A 15,323-nucleotide genomic window follows, 5' to 3' on the forward strand; every position below is an offset into this window, starting at 1 on the left:
AGGTCATCGAGCAGCCATGGCATCATAGTCTGCCTCTGTGACATCAGAGATGCAGCTCTGACATCACAGGGCAGAGGTCTGACATCACAGTGCAGACTATGGCATCACAGACTCTGGTGTGACATCAGAGACCAGCTGTGTGACACTGGAGAATGGGCTGTGACATCCCAGAGGGGCTGTGACATCCCAGAGGGGCTGTGTGACATCCCAGAGGGGCTGTGTGACATCCCAGCAGGGCTGTGTCAGGTCGCTGGGTTGGTCACTCTGCCCCAGCTCCCCCTCACAGTTTCTCCCAACAAGTCCAATGCTGTTCATGCCCAGCAGGGTCCCTGTCCCCCGGGATCCCCCCAGCCCACCTGGAGCCACAGCCTCCACCAAAGGATGTTCCACAGGATCCACCCCAGAGCCTGACATGGGGACAAGGGGCCAGGGCTGTGTGACCAGGACACCAAGGACGGGGATTATCCAGGTCACTGTGGCCTGGGTTGGGTTGCCCAGGGCAGGAAAGATGTCTGGCAGCTGGAGCAGGGTCTGGGAAGGGCCTCCAAGGTGGGGCTGGAGCCCTTGGGCTGTGAGCAGAGGCTGAGGGAGCTGGGCTGGTCCAGCCTGGAGCAGGGAAGGCTGAGGGGCTCCTCATCCCAGCCTGGCAGTGTCAGCGAGGAGGGGATGGAGAACACAGAGCCAGGCTCTTCACAGGGGGCTGGGGGGAGACAAAAGCCAATGGGTGGAAGGGGAAAGAGGGGAGATCAGCCAGGGCATGAGCAGATGAAATGAGTCAGGCTGCTTTCAGCATTTCCTCAACACCAAGAGCAGCCTGACCTCCCTTCTCCATCCACCACTGATAGATTTGCAAATCAGGAATTGTTTAAACTGTTCTGTCCTCAGTCCAGGACAAGAATCCTGATACAAGAACTTAATTGTGTTTATAACTATCACAGAACCACAATAGTCAAAAATTAATTTTAGTATGCAAATCAGTTGTGAACAGTGGACTCATTAGACATGCTGGGACATTGCACATAGCTCAGGGATAAGGTTGTAATTGTGTGATTGTTTTTTAATGGTGTAATTTTTATTAAGTTATATCCTGTTCAGCTGTGGTCTGTTGGCTAGGTCCAGTGTGGGCTGGAGGGAGCTCAGATTTGCACAAGGCTGCTCTGAGTGCCAGCCTTGGATGGGGAAAATGGTGGGGTGGGGGTAGGGACAGAGTCTGATTGATTGTCAGCCATGAAAGGTCCTGATTTTCATGCCCAGTCAAACTGCATGAGGAGGTACTTGGATTCAATGTCAATTGGAGATTGCACATTTCAATGAATTACTAGTAAAAAAAAAATTACAGGACCTAAAAAATATTTTCTTGCTGTTTTTTTAAATTCAGGGAATTCACATTGAATTGGCTTCTGAAATCTGACTAATTAACCACACATTTGATTTGAACTCTTAAATCAAATTATTCCCAGAAGCTTAGCTTGTTTAGCTGTTCTGAATGTAAATGAGCCCTGGGACACTGAATTCCTGCACTCAAGAGCTGAAGGCTGAACAAGCCTCTGGAGCAGGAAAATTCAGCAGCAGCCTCCAAGGTGCTGAGGATGTCAGCAGCCCCCACTGAGGCCATCCCTGCCCAGAGACCGTGGGGGAATGGGCAGACAAGGAGAGCGTCCCTGGGGCTGGGGCAGCACAACTCAGAGGCACCAGCGGCTCCAGCAGGGAAATGGAGAGTGGAATGTGGCTGGGAAAGCCCTGCCTGGGCTGTGCCAAGCAGGACACACAAGCCCTGACTTCCATCCAGTAGAAAACTCTGTCAAGGAGATATTTAAAAGGAATTACAATTGTTTCTGTATTCTGAATTGGACTTCCTGGAGAAATACCAACAAGAGATCCTCAGGAGCTCAAAACAACAAGACAGTCTTTACTGGGAACTTTAGAAAATCAGAGAAACTTTGGCAAAAGATTTAATATGACATTCAATCAACACAGAACACTTCTTAAAGCACTGACTTGGCCCAATCAACTTCACAAACTCTAAGCTATTTGAATTTTACATTACTCAAATTTGCAAAAGGACCGAAATAGAAGAAAAGGACAGAAAGAGAGAGAGGCGAAAAGGATACAGAGGAGCATACACAGAGGTACCAACTCCTGGATTCCAGTAGCGTTCAGATGGAAATTCCAGGAGGAGGTAGGGTCAAGATATGTGCTAGCCTTGTGGTCAGCCTTCAATACCCCTTGGTCTTCCTGGGCCCTTCCCCCAGGTGGGACTGTGGGTCATTTGGTCCCTCAGGAGCTGGGCTGGGGCTGCAGAGGTGGCTGTGGAGCATTGCCTGTGCTGTGCCAGGGACTGGCAGCCACTGCTGGGCTGGGATAGAGGCTCTGGGGGGATTGGGGTCCCAGGGCAGGGCAGGGCTGGGGTTCCAGGGCTGGGCAAGGCTGGACCTGCCCCTTCCTCCCCTATTGGAATAAGATCCCAATATTACCAGGTAGATTGTGCCTGGGCTCGTCTGACCCCTGCTCCTGGGCCAAAGGCGGCAACTGTGGTGTTTCACCTCAGAGACACTTTTGACTGCCTGGATGGTGCAGCTGAGCGCCAAAACAAGTCCAGGCTTGTGGTAACTCAGTTTGCCTCAGGTGGGAAGGCTTCAGGCTAAGGTGAGGAGGAAAAGGAGACAGATTCTGCTGGAGAGTTAATATCAAGATTTTATTCCATGGTCACAGACGTCTGAATCTTAGGTAACAGCTCCAACAGAATCCCGACCGCATGGCCTGAGTGACTTTTTAAGCTCCAGGGGGAGGGGGAGGGAAGGGACAGGTGAGCCACCAACCAGGTGGGAGGGGCAGGGTCTCAGGAAACGATGACACCCAGACAGACCAATGACCTCTGGGCACAGGGGCATCTTTTGAACCTGACCAACCACACGATGGCCTTGCTGGAATGTTAAGACTGATTGACAGCCCAGCAGGGGGCGAGGGGGAAGGGGAAGAGAGATATTGCCACACCTGGGAAGGGGCTGGGAAGTTTAAAACAGGAAATTGCAACACACTGCAACACTCCCCACACATGAAATGTCTTGAGACAAGAAATTCCTCCACTCTGTCACAATAGGGAATACTGGAGGTGAAATCCCAATTCTGGCCATGGGCACCGAGATAAGAAGGACAGTTCTTTTCCTTAGGAATGAAAGCCCCAGTTCTCAGTAAATTTCTGGTTTGATTGTTTGGATTCTGTTTGGTTTTGTTGTTGCTTTGTTTCCTTGGTGTGCCTGAAGTGTCCAGTCAGGAGCAGAGTGACTCTTGCCAAGGAACTCTGTGCTGCTGTCCCTTAATATTCAGTCTGGTTTTTGCTGCTCCCTTGCTGGGAATTTCTTCAGCGCTCTCAAGGCCTCATTGGTAACGAGGCTGAAGGAGCCCTGGCCCAGGCTCTGGCCCTGGGGGACACGGGGACGCTGCCGGGGGGTCCCTGTCCCTCTATTCCACCCCAGGGCCCCGGCCCCCTGGCCCTGTGTCAGGCTCTGGGGTCGATCTCGTAGAACATCCTCTGGGGGAGGCTATGGGGCTGGGGGCGGGGGGACCCGGGGGGACAGGGGACCCTGCTGTGCACGAGCAGGGTTGGACTGCTCTGGGGGGAGCTGTGAGGGGGGCCGGGGCAGAGTGACCTCCCCAGGGACATCACACTGCCCCCGTGATGTCACACAGCCCCTGGGATGTCACACTACCCCCGTGATGTCACACAGCCCCTGGGATGTCACACTACCCCCATGATGTCACACTGCCCCTGTGATGTCACACAGCCCCTGTGATGTCACACAGATCCCTGTGATGTCACACATCCCCTGTGATGTCACACTGCCCCTGTGATGTCACACAGATCCCTATGATGTCACAGAGCCCTTGTTATGTCACACTGCCCCTGTGATGTCCCAGAGCCAACTCTGAGACGCCACGCTATGATGTGATACAGCTGCTCTGTGATGTCACAGAAGTCTCTGTGATGTAAGAAAGTCACTTTATGATTTCACAATCTCTACTGTGATGTCACAGCCTGCTCTATGATGTTACACAGCCACCCAATGTTGTCACAGCCAACTCCCTGACGTCATAGAGCCACCTTCTATGATGGCAGGATCTGCTCTATGGCCTCACACTCTATGATGTCACTGCCAGCTCTGTGATGTAAAAACCCCCCTCAGTGATGTCACAAAACCCTCTCTGTGATGTCATACTGACACTCTGTAAGGTCACAGCACATACTTTGACCTCACTGCCAGCTCTATGACATCATGCAGCCATGCCATGATCTCACAGCCTGTTCTGTGATGTCACAAAGTCCCCTCTATGATGCTGTAGCTGCTCAGTGACCTCACACAACAAACTCTGTGATGTCACAGCCCAATCTGTGACCTCACACAGCCCAGTCTGTGCTGTCACTCAGCCCCTTGCTGACATCCCAGCTGCTCTGTGCCTCTATGGCACAGCCACAGAGGTGCTGCTGTGACACAGCCCCCTCGGGGCCATCCCACAGCCCCTGCCAGTGCTGAGCCCCTGTGAGCTCTGTCTGTGCCCTGCTGGTGTCCCTGAGGGGCCCTGGCAGTGCCCCAGCCCTGCTGGGCTGTGCACAGGAGCTGCTCCTGGCCAGAGCTGTCTCTCTGCAGGGCTGCCCTTGCCAGGAGCTGCCTCTGGGCCAGGAGCCCGGCCCAGCTCAGCAGCACAGACACAGCACAGGGACTTTAATGACCCTCTGGGGCTTTGGTGCTCTTTGCATCAGACTCAGTCCCTCAGAGAGGGCTCAAAAAACTTCTCAGGGACTCAAAAAGAGGGTGAAACACTGAAGTTTCTCATACTTTAAATAGATCCATCTGAGAGACAGGACTGAGAAAATGTCCCCAGGTTCCAGGTAGAGAAGAACACTGGTGGCAGTGATGACAGCAGGGGACAAGCAAGGGAAAGGTGTCTCTGCTGCTGAGCAAACCTTCGCCTCTGTCCCTGCAGGCTGTCGGCATCCCCGGCTGCCCCACCTGGCTGGGCCCTTCCTTTGCTGACAGCTCTGCCTCCTGCCTGCCTCTGCCTGCCCACACAGAGCCTTGGGCTGCTTCAGGCTCCTGCTGGGGACGTGCTGCACCACAGCCCTGCCCTGGCAGGGAAATTCCTTTCTGCTGGTGTTCAGTCTGGACCTCCCAAGCTGCACTTGGTGCTATTAGGTCTTCTTCAGGCTTATTTCTACTATGAAGAAAAGCTCCAGCCTCTCTGAAACCACCCATCCATCCCTCCCAGGCTATTCACTTTCAATCCTCAGTCTCTACACCACTGACCACAGAGGCCGCAGACTCTCCCTGCTGGTTTTGTGATGAGGCCTCCAAACCCCATTCTGGGAGATTTTTGAGTCCTCTCCAAGGTCTGTGAAAAGGTAAAAATAGCATTCGAAGTTATTTTCTCCTAAATCCTACCGTGACAGAAAATGGGTCAGTATCTTTAAACTGAATGGGGACAAAATAACATTTGTTAGAAGGAGGAAATATTTTACAATTAAGAAAGTGGCAGGAAACTGCAGCTGTTTTTCCAGAGAAGTGGATTCCCCATCCCTGGAATTGTCCAAGAGCAGGAGCTTTGTGCAACCTCTCCCATTGAAAGGCTCTCATCCCCAGTGACAGAATTCCTGCATTGTGGGTTCTCTGATGTGCTGGGTGCCCTCACAAGGCTTCTGGCCAGAATGTCTGCTGAGGGCAGCCAGGCTGCTGCAGGGGCAGTGACCTCACAGCCATCACCATGGCAGCCCTGTCCCCTGGGCCTGGCTCTGCCCTTTCCTCTGCCCCTGCCTTGGCTCTGCTGCCATGAAGAGTTTTGTCATTAATATCTTGTCCCCAAGGTGCTGGGGCCAGTGGCTTCCCAGTCAGGCTCCTGGGGCAGAAGTGGCTTTTCAGAGCCCAGCCAGGAATGAGCCCTGAGGCAGCAGCTCTGCAGTGGTGGCCACCAGGCCGGATTGCCAAGGGAGGCTTCTGGCCGTGGCCTGCAAGCAGCTGCTGCTGCCAAGGTGCCTTTGGTGCCTCAGGCTCTCCCTGGCACAGCTCCCAGCACGGCACTCTGCCCTTGTGCCCGAGCCCTTCCCTGTGCTGGGGCTGGCCTGGGGCTTTCCTGCAGTGGGACCTGCCCTGCTGATGGCACAGGAAAGGCAGTTCCTGCTGGAGCAGGAGGCTCTGTCTGCAATGGGCTCCAACAACTTCAGCAAGGCCCTGTATGCAAAGCCCCCAGTGGGAAATGAAGGAGGGGAGTCACACTGCTTTGGGGGTGAATAATGCTGAAACCAGCTTGACTCCTCCATCTAAAAGTTCAACGTCCTCAGAGGGAGCTGAAGCTGTGGCAGAGCTGGAAAAATCCCCAGAGAAAGGAACAACCAAGTGACACCACTGAGAGCTTCTGCAGAGCTGCTGAGCTGGCCCAGCCTGGGCACATCTGACTGACAGGGCAGCACCTCAGACGAGAAAAGCCCCATCCCAAATTTTAATGGCAGCATCTCCTGACATTTCCCTTCTTGAGGGGTGTGGGGATTCCTCCCAGTGGTGGGGACACCCTGAAGGTCACTGCTGCAGGCTGAGCCAAAGGGAATTGCCCATGGTCATTGGTCTGGGGGAGTGACATAAATCTCTGCTTAATTACAGATTTTCCTTAATACAGTTGCTTTGAAATAATTTCCTAGTGCTCTGTATAATATATTTTACGTCTCTTGCATCCTGGCATGAATATTTCTGATTAAGGATATTTTGTCTAATCATTACCATAATAGAGAAAATATATTTATATAAATATATCTGCCCATGACAGGAACCCTGTGAGTGTCTGGGACATCCCGGCTCTTTGGCAGCCAGGGGACTTCTGGGATGTCACTGTGGAGCCCCTGTGAGTGCCTGTGACAGATCGGTGCCTTTGCAGCACAAGGTCCCCTGGGATGTCACCATGGAATGGCTGAGACTGCCTCTGACCACAGGGCTCTTTACCATCCCCAGAAAGCCCAGGGAGGTCTCCATGGAGCCCCTGTCTGTGCCTGTGACATTCCAGCTCTGGAACACCCTGGAGACTCTTGGAAGGTCCCCAAGGAACCCCTCCAAGGGCCTGTGACAAATCTGATCCTAAGCAGGAAACCATCACCAGCCTCCTGTTGCTATGGTCAGTTTCCATGGCAACCATCCCCAGCCCCCTGTTGCTATGGGCAGTTTCCATGGCAACCATCACCAGACCCCTGTTGCTATGGGATGTTTCCGTGGCAACCATTACCAGCCCCCTGTTGCTATGTTCAATTTCCATGGCAACCCTCCCCAGCCCCCTGTTGCTATGGTCAGTCCCTCGGCAGCTCCATGGAGACCCCATGCCAGGGGTGGTTGCCATGGACACCAGCTCAGGCCCTCAGCCAGAGCCCGTTGCCATGGCAACCATTGGCAGCCCCATCCCCAGGCTCATGGGATCCCAGAACCACAGAATTGGCTGAGCTGGGAGGGACCCATCAGGATCCTCCAGTCCAACTGCTGGCCCTGCCCAGGACACCCCAACAATGCCAGCCTGGGCCTGGCAGTGCTGTCCAAATGCTGCTGCAGCTCAGAGAGCCCTGGAGCTGGGACCCTTCCCTGGGGAGCCTGGGCAGGGCCCCAGCAGCCTCTGGGCAAAAACCTTTTCCTGACATCCAACCGGAGCCTGCCCCGTCTCAGCTGCAGCCGTTCCCTCCACTCCTGTCCCTGGGCACCAGAGGGAAGAGGTTCTCACAGCCCCAGCCAGGGACCCGTTCCCAAGGCTGCTGCCATGGCCACCAGGGCTGGCACCAGCTGGGACGCTCGGTTTCCAGGCTGGGGTTCAGGAATGGGATTCCCCAATTTCCTGCTCCTGCTAAAACCGCGCTGCCCTCACTGCCCTCCCGACTCCCATGGAAAGCACAAAAGGCAAAGATCCCGGTCTGGGATAAGAACAATTTATTAGGAACAGGAACAAGTTAAGGGACAAACAGAACTGAAACAATATTGATTACAGAAGGGGTAAATGAAACAGTTTCCTGGGAAAACTAAAACACAACTCACTGGGTCTTCCTGGCCACAATTTCCCCTGTTTGGAAAGGACACCCTTCTTCTCAGGGAGAGAGAGTGTGTCCCTGTTCTGCACCTGGAAATTCTCTGAGGTGGGAGTGAATGTAATTACACAGCCATGGCAAGACCCTCATGGTTTTCAATGCCACATCTTGACACTGGTAGGGGCAGGGAAAGGGACTGGTGTCTTCCCAGCATGGATCATGGGGAACATGGATCACCAGGGTTCTTCCCAATGTGGGTTCTCCCATGGGGGATGAAGCTGTTCCTGCATTTGTGGCATTTGCAGGGATCCCTTACTGGTGGCTCCATTGGTGTCTGGTCAAGTGAGAGCTGGTGGTGAAGCTCTTCCCACATGTGGCGCATTGGTAGGGCCTCTCCCCAGTGTGGATGCGCCGGTGCTTGATGAGGTCGGAGTTGTGCTTGAAGCCCTTCCCGCACTCAGGGCAGAGGAAGGGCCTCTCATCTGTGTGAATCCGCTGGTGCTGGAGGAGACCGGAGCTGGTCTGAAACCTCTTCTGACACTGGGGACACTCGTAGGGCCTCTCCCCAGTGTGGATGCGTTGGTGGGTCACAAGGGCAGATCTGTAGCTGAAGCCCTTCCCACACTCCCCACACTTGTAGGGCCATTCCCTGGTGTGGATCCTCTGGTGGCTGATCAGGTGGTTGCTCTGCCTGAAGCCCTTCCCACACTCCCCACACTCGTAGGGCCGTTCCCTGGTGTGGATCCTCTGGTGCCTGATCAGGTGGGAGCTCCGCCTAAAGCTCTTCCCACACTCCAAGCACTTGTGGGGCTTCTCCCCATCATGAAGCTGCTCATGGACCACCAGCTCTGAACTCTGGCTGTAGCTCTGCCCACTTTCCTGGCTCAGGGTGGCTCTTTCTTCTTCAGAGCACCCTGGGCTGGGTTTGGAGCCCCTCCTCATGGGGGATGTCTGAGGTTTTTCTTCCCTGTTGGATTCCTGTGCGTTAAAATCACTCAAAATGGCCTCTTTCACGAGGTTATGCCATGCAGATTTTTCCTCCCTGGTCTCCATCCTCAGTTCCTTCCCTGGGGAAGGAAGGACAAGGACAGGATGGGATTTGCCTCCATGCCAGAGGGAAGGTGAAGGAGATTCCCCCAGTGCATCCCTGGCAGGATGGCTTTGGCAGCAGGGTTGTCCTGCAGCCAGGGGCTGTGCTGGGCTGGGAGATGGAGCAGGAGAGAGAGGGATATAGGAACTGACTTCCTCCTCACCTATCTGGGTGTCCTGGGGATCCTTCCTCTTCCTCACAGCCTCCTTATCCATCCAATCAAGGTTTGGGAATGGGAAATCCTGTTCTGGGAAGAAAACAAAGGGTGCGCACATTGTCTTTTGTACTGGTTTGAAGGCAAACCTGGGGAGGGTCTAAACCAGAATTACAATTTAAAAGAAAATGAAGATCAAGGCAATGATACAGAAACACTGCCTTAAACGGACAGAGTCAGGATATAACCTGACACCCTGTTGTTCAGGGCGGTGGCAGCAGTCCCATTAAATGGTGGTTGCAGTCCTGTTGGAGAGATGAACACGATTCTGTTGAAGCAGTGATACTGTAGAAGGGTCTGGTCTTCCTATGGAGGCCCAGTGGTGGTTCTGGAGCTCTTGTCCTCTGGCAATCCAGTAGGCGAGCTGCTCCTGGTGTAGCAATGTGTCAGCTTATATCCAGGTAGGAATGCTTGGATCCTCCCCCTGGGCGGAGCATCCCACAATGGGATGATGGAATTTTATCAGTTCTGCAGTGACACTCAATGGCCCATTCACAGGAGATATCTCCCCTGGAGGGCGTTATCAGGGCTGAGTCATGGAAGAGATAAAGAACACTGCCCCACCTGTTTATAGCAGTTGCTGAAGGTGGGGATTGAAAACATGCATTTGGTTACATCTTGCATGGCAACCTGAAACAGTGGGGTAATCCCTGCTCAGGGGGTGAACACCACCCCCCTTACCCAAACTGGCTCAGCTGTAAAACCCCCACCCTGGGAATGCCACGCATACAGGGGGCAATGTCACACTTACCCTGCCCCAGGGGAGGTCTCTTTTTCCTGTCATTCCCTTCCTGTCCCCCCTTTTCTATCCCATTTACTTTTCAATAAAATTCATTTTGGGTTTGGTCTCATTATCACCTTAATTGGGGCAGAGGAATCTCTCTAACACTTTTCTTAACCAGACTCACCAGACTGTGAAATTATTTTGGCACAGTGAGTTTAGGCACTGTTCTCTGACCCCAAGTGCCTTTGACAACAGCATGGTTCCCTCCTCTGAGGAGGTTGTGGTTCTCTCTGGAGGAACTCTTTGAAACTGGGCTGCAGATTTCTCTGAGTGACTTATGGGAGAACCGATGAGGTAAATCGCCTTTGTGGGCCTGGAGAGTAAAGAAAATATTTTGTTGTCCTTCTATTACAGCGACCTGATGAAGGTCTTCAGGGTGAGAGAAGTGGATGAGAATCTTGGTTCATGATCAGAAGGCTGGATTTATTGATATATGATATATAATACATTATAACTATACTAAAAGGAATAAAGAGAAAAGTTGCAGAGGCTTGCTAAGCTAAGAATAGAAAGAAGAGAATGAATAACAAAGTTCTGTGTCCAGCAGAAAGCAAGGACCAACTCTCCCGTGAGTGGTCAGCAAATCCAAACACTCACAGAAGACCAATCACAGATGCTCCTGTTACATTCCAAATCAGCAGATAATTATTGTTTGCATTTTTCTTCTGGGGCCCCAGCTTCACAGAAAGGACAAATCCTAAAAGAGAGGATTTTATGAAAAAATGTCTGTGACATCCTTCCTTGAAATGTTTTTTCAAATCACAGGAGGAAAGGGAGCAAATGATACCAGCAAGACTGACAAGGTTCATTCACCCCATGGTGAGGAACACAAGGCTGCTAAAAGTCCTACAAGAAGCTCAGCTCAAGTAGCTAAATTCCCAAATAACTCCTGAATTCCCAGGCTTGAGTGCTTTGCGAAATGTGAGAATCATTTTTCTCTTCATCCCTGTTCGCCTTTGTGACAGTTACAGAGTTTACTTTCCTTTTAATGATATCTGTATTGGGCTGAATTTACACTTTTATCAGAATGTGCTAGCAGCTGAGCTGGAGCTGTGCAGGAACCAGTGGAACTTGGAATTGCCACAAAATGGTTTGTACTGTCAGTTTATTAATGTTTGGGATTTGTTTGCATTTTCATCACATCTGACTTGTGGGAAAATCAAATATTCATCAAAGTGATTTATGCAGAGTCAAGTTTGATTTCTGCCAAATTATTTTGTCCAGTGCCCAGGGTATGCTCGAGGGGTCCCTGTGCCTCTCGCCATGGGGGATATTTGGCAGGGGTTTGGGGGGGTTGTCGGAGAGCCCCCCCAGGCCCGAGCACCCTCAGCGGAGAGAGGGACACAGAGCCCCTGGTCCCCAGCCCTGCACAGGCATTGCCTGAGGCCAGAGGGATGGAGACCCCCCGAGCATCCCCCAGGGTGAGGGGACAGAGACCCCCGAGCATCCTCTGGGCTGAGAGGGACAGAGACTGCCCCGAGCACCCCCTGGCACAGGGGTGAGAGGGAGGGAGACCCTCCAGGCATTCTCTGGGGTGAGAATGATGGAGACCCTCTGGGGAATGGCCTGGGGTGACAGGGACAGGAAAAACCCCCCCAAGCATCTCCCAGGGCAAGAGGAACAGAGGCTTCACAAGCATCCCCTGGGCATCAGACAAAGTAATGTTTTTTCTTGTCAGAAATCAAAATTGACCGTAGATAAAATGCCTTGAATTTATTTTTCCCACAAGTCACTTGTGATGGAAAGGCAAATAAATCCCAAAATTTTATAAGCTTATAATAGAAGTTATTTTGTGGCAAATCCAAATTCCTTTGGTCTTGTACAGCTCCAGCTCAGCTGCTGGCACATTCTAAAAAAAGAAAAGTGGAAAATAGGCCCAATACGGATTATGAAAAGGAAGGGGAAGCTATGCGTAGCTGTCACAAAGGTGACAGGGACAAAGAGAAAAATTATTCTAACATTTGGCAAAGTCCCCCAGCCTGTGAAACAGACCTCCCCTGGAGGGGGCCAAGTGTGACATTGCCCCCTGTATGCGAGGCATTCCCAGGGTGGGGATTTTACAGCTGAGCCAGTTTGGGTAAGGGGGGTGGTGTTCACCCCCTGAGCAGGGATTACCCCACTGTTTCAGGTTGCCATGCAAGATGTAACCAAATGCATGTTTTCAATCCCCACCTTCAGCAACTGTTATAAACAGGTGGGGCAGTGTTCTTTATCTCTTCCATGACTCAGCCCTGATAACGCCCTCCAGGGGAGATATCTCCTGTGAATGGGCCATTGAGTGTCACTGCAGGACTGATAAAATTCCATCCTCCCATTGTGGGATGCTCCGCCCAGGGGCAGGATCCAAGCATTCCTACCTGGATATAAGCTGACGCTTTGCTACACCAGGAGCAGTTTGCCTACTTGATTCCCAGAGGACAAGAGCTCCAGAACCACCACTGGACCTCCATAGGAAGACCAGACCCTTCTACAGTATCACTGCTTCGACAGAATCGTGTTCATCTCTCCAACAGGACTGCACAACCATTTACTGGGACTGCTGCCACCACCCTGAACAACAGGGTGTCAGGTTATATCCTGACTCTGTCAGTTTAAGGCAGTGTTTCTGTATCATTGCCTTGATCCTTATTTTGTTACTGAATTTGAATTCTGGCTTAGACTCTTCCTCAGGTTTGCCTTTAAACCAGTACAAAGCTCATTGTGCTCATCCCTTGTTTTCCTCCCTTGTTTTAGGAATATCCCATTCCTAAAACTTGGCCAGATGGCGGAAGACACCTCAAGGAAGATGAGGATGCCCCAGGACACCCAGGCAGGTGAGGAGGAAGTCAGTGCCCCTTTCCCCCTCTCTCCTGCTCCATCTCCCAGCCCAGAAAATCCCCTCTATGCAGGACAACCCCGCTGCCAACGCCATCCTGCTGGGAATGCACTGTGGGGATCTCTTTCCCCATCCCTCTTCACGGAGGGAAATCCCATCCTGTGCTTGTCCTTACTCTACCAGAGAAGGAGCTGAGGATCAAGATCAGGGACGACAAATCCCCACAGCAGAACCACATGGAAGAGACCGGTTTGAGTGGCTCCATGGGAAAAGAATCCAATGGGGAGGAAAAGCCCTGGAGATCCCCCATGAGGAGGAGGGGCTCCAAACCCAACCCAGGGTTCTCTGAGGAGGAAAGACCCACCCTGAGCCAGGAAGGTGGACAGAGCTTCAGCCAGAACTTGGAGCTGGTAGTCCAGGGGCAGCTTCATGATGGGCACAAGCTCCACAAGTGCTTCGAGTGTGGGAAGAGCTTCAGGCAGAGCAGCACCCTGATCAGCCAGAGGATCCACGCTGGGGATTGGCCCTATGAGTGTGGGGAATGTGGGAAGGGCTTCAGCTCCAGCTCTGCCCTTGTCATACATCAACGCATCCACACTGGGAAGGGGCCCTACGAGTGTCCCCAGTGTCAGAAGAGGTTTCAGAGCAGTTCCAGTCTTCTCAGGCACAAGTGGATTCACACGGATGAGAGGCCCTTGCGCTGCCCTGAGTGCGGGAAGGGCTTCAAGCACAACTCCAACCTCATCAGGCACCGGCACATCCACACTGGGGAGAGGGAGAGGCCCTACGAGTGTCCCCAGTGTGGGAAAAGCTTCACCCAGATCTCTGTCTTAACCAGACACCAACGGAGGCACCTGGAAGGGAAGCTCTGCCAATGCCCCAATGCAGGAGGACTTTTGTGCACTGCCCCAACTTCATCCATAGTTGGAGGATCCATGTTGGGAAGAGCCCTGGTGATCCATTTTTCCTTCGGATCCATGCTAGGAAGACACCTGTCCCTTTTCCTGCCTCTGCCAATGACATGATGTGGGATGGAAGAACATGAGGGTCTTGCCATGACTGTGTCATTACATTCACTCCCACCTCAGAGAATTGCCAGGGACAGGAAAGGGACACTCTCTCTCTCTCTCTCTCTCTGTCCCTGAGGAGAAGGGTGTGCTTTCCAGGCAGGAGGAAATACGTGGCAAGGCAGACCCAGTAAGTTGTGTTTTAGTTTTCCCTGTAAACAGTTTTATTTATACACTCTGTTATCAATATTGTTTCTGTTCCATTCGTTCCTTATATAATTGTTGTTCCCAAAAAATTGTTCTTATCCCAGACCGGGATCTTTGCCTTTGTGGTTTCCATGGGAGGTGGGAGGGCAGTGAGGGCAGCGTGGTTTTAGCAAGAGCAGGAAATTGGGGAATCCCATTCCTGAACCCTGGCCCCTGGAAACCGAGCATCCCAGCTGGTCCCAGCCCTGGTGGCCATGGCATCAGCCTTGGGAGCGGGTCCCTGGTTGGGGCTGTGGGAACCTCTTCCCTCTGGGACCCAGGGACAGGAGTGGAGGGAATGGCTGCAGCTGAGTCAGGGCAGGCTCAGGTTGGATGTCAGAAAAGGTTTTTGCCCAGAGGCTGCTGGGGCCCTGCCCAGGCTCCCCAGGGAAGGGTCCCAGCTCCAGGGCTCTCTGAGCTCCAGCAGCGTTTGGACAGCGCTGCCAGGCCCAGGCTGGCATTGTTGGGGTGTCCTGGGCAGGGCCAGCAGTTGGACTGGAGGATCCTGATGGGTCCCTCCCAGCTCAGCCAATTCTGTGGTTCTGGGATCCCATGAGCCTGGGGATGGGGCTGCCAATGGTTGCCATGGCAACGGGCTCTGGCTGCAGGCCTGAGCTGGTGTCCATGGCAACCACCCCTGGCATGGGTTCTCCATGGAGCTGCCAAGGGACTGACCATAGCAACAGGGGGCTGGGGATGGTTGCCACGGAAACTGATCATAGCAACAGGGGGCTGAGGATGGTTGCCATGGAAACTGATCATAGCAACAGGGGGCTGGGGATGGTTGCCATGGAAACTGACCATAACAACAGGGTCCTGGTGATGGTTGCCTGCTAAGGATCACATTTGTCACAGGCACTCAGAGGGGTTCTGTGGGGACTTTCCAAGAGTCTCCAGGCTCTTCCAGAGCTGGAATGTCACAGGCACAGACAGGGGCTCCATGGAGACCTCCCTGGGCTTTCTTGGGATGGTAAAGAGCCTTGTGGTCAGAGGCAGTCACAGCCATTCCATGGTGACATCCCAGGGGACCTTGTGATGCAAAGGCATCGATCTGTCACAGGCACTCACGGGGGCTCCACAGTGACATCCCAGGAGTCTCCAGGCTGCCAAAGAGCTGGGGTGTCCC

General features: G+C 52.9%; 1 pseudogene; it reads right to left on the reverse strand.

The window, feature by feature from the left end:
* The window catches only part of LOC131096333 (zinc finger protein 850-like), a 560,498-nt pseudogene that overhangs the window by 56,157 nt on the left and 489,018 nt on the right, over positions 1–15,323 (reverse strand).

The sequence above is a fragment of the Melospiza georgiana genome, unplaced genomic scaffold (genome assembly GCF_028018845.1).
Source record: "Melospiza georgiana isolate bMelGeo1 unplaced genomic scaffold, bMelGeo1.pri scaffold_29, whole genome shotgun sequence".
Lineage (NCBI taxonomy): Eukaryota > Metazoa > Chordata > Aves > Passeriformes > Passerellidae > Melospiza > Melospiza georgiana.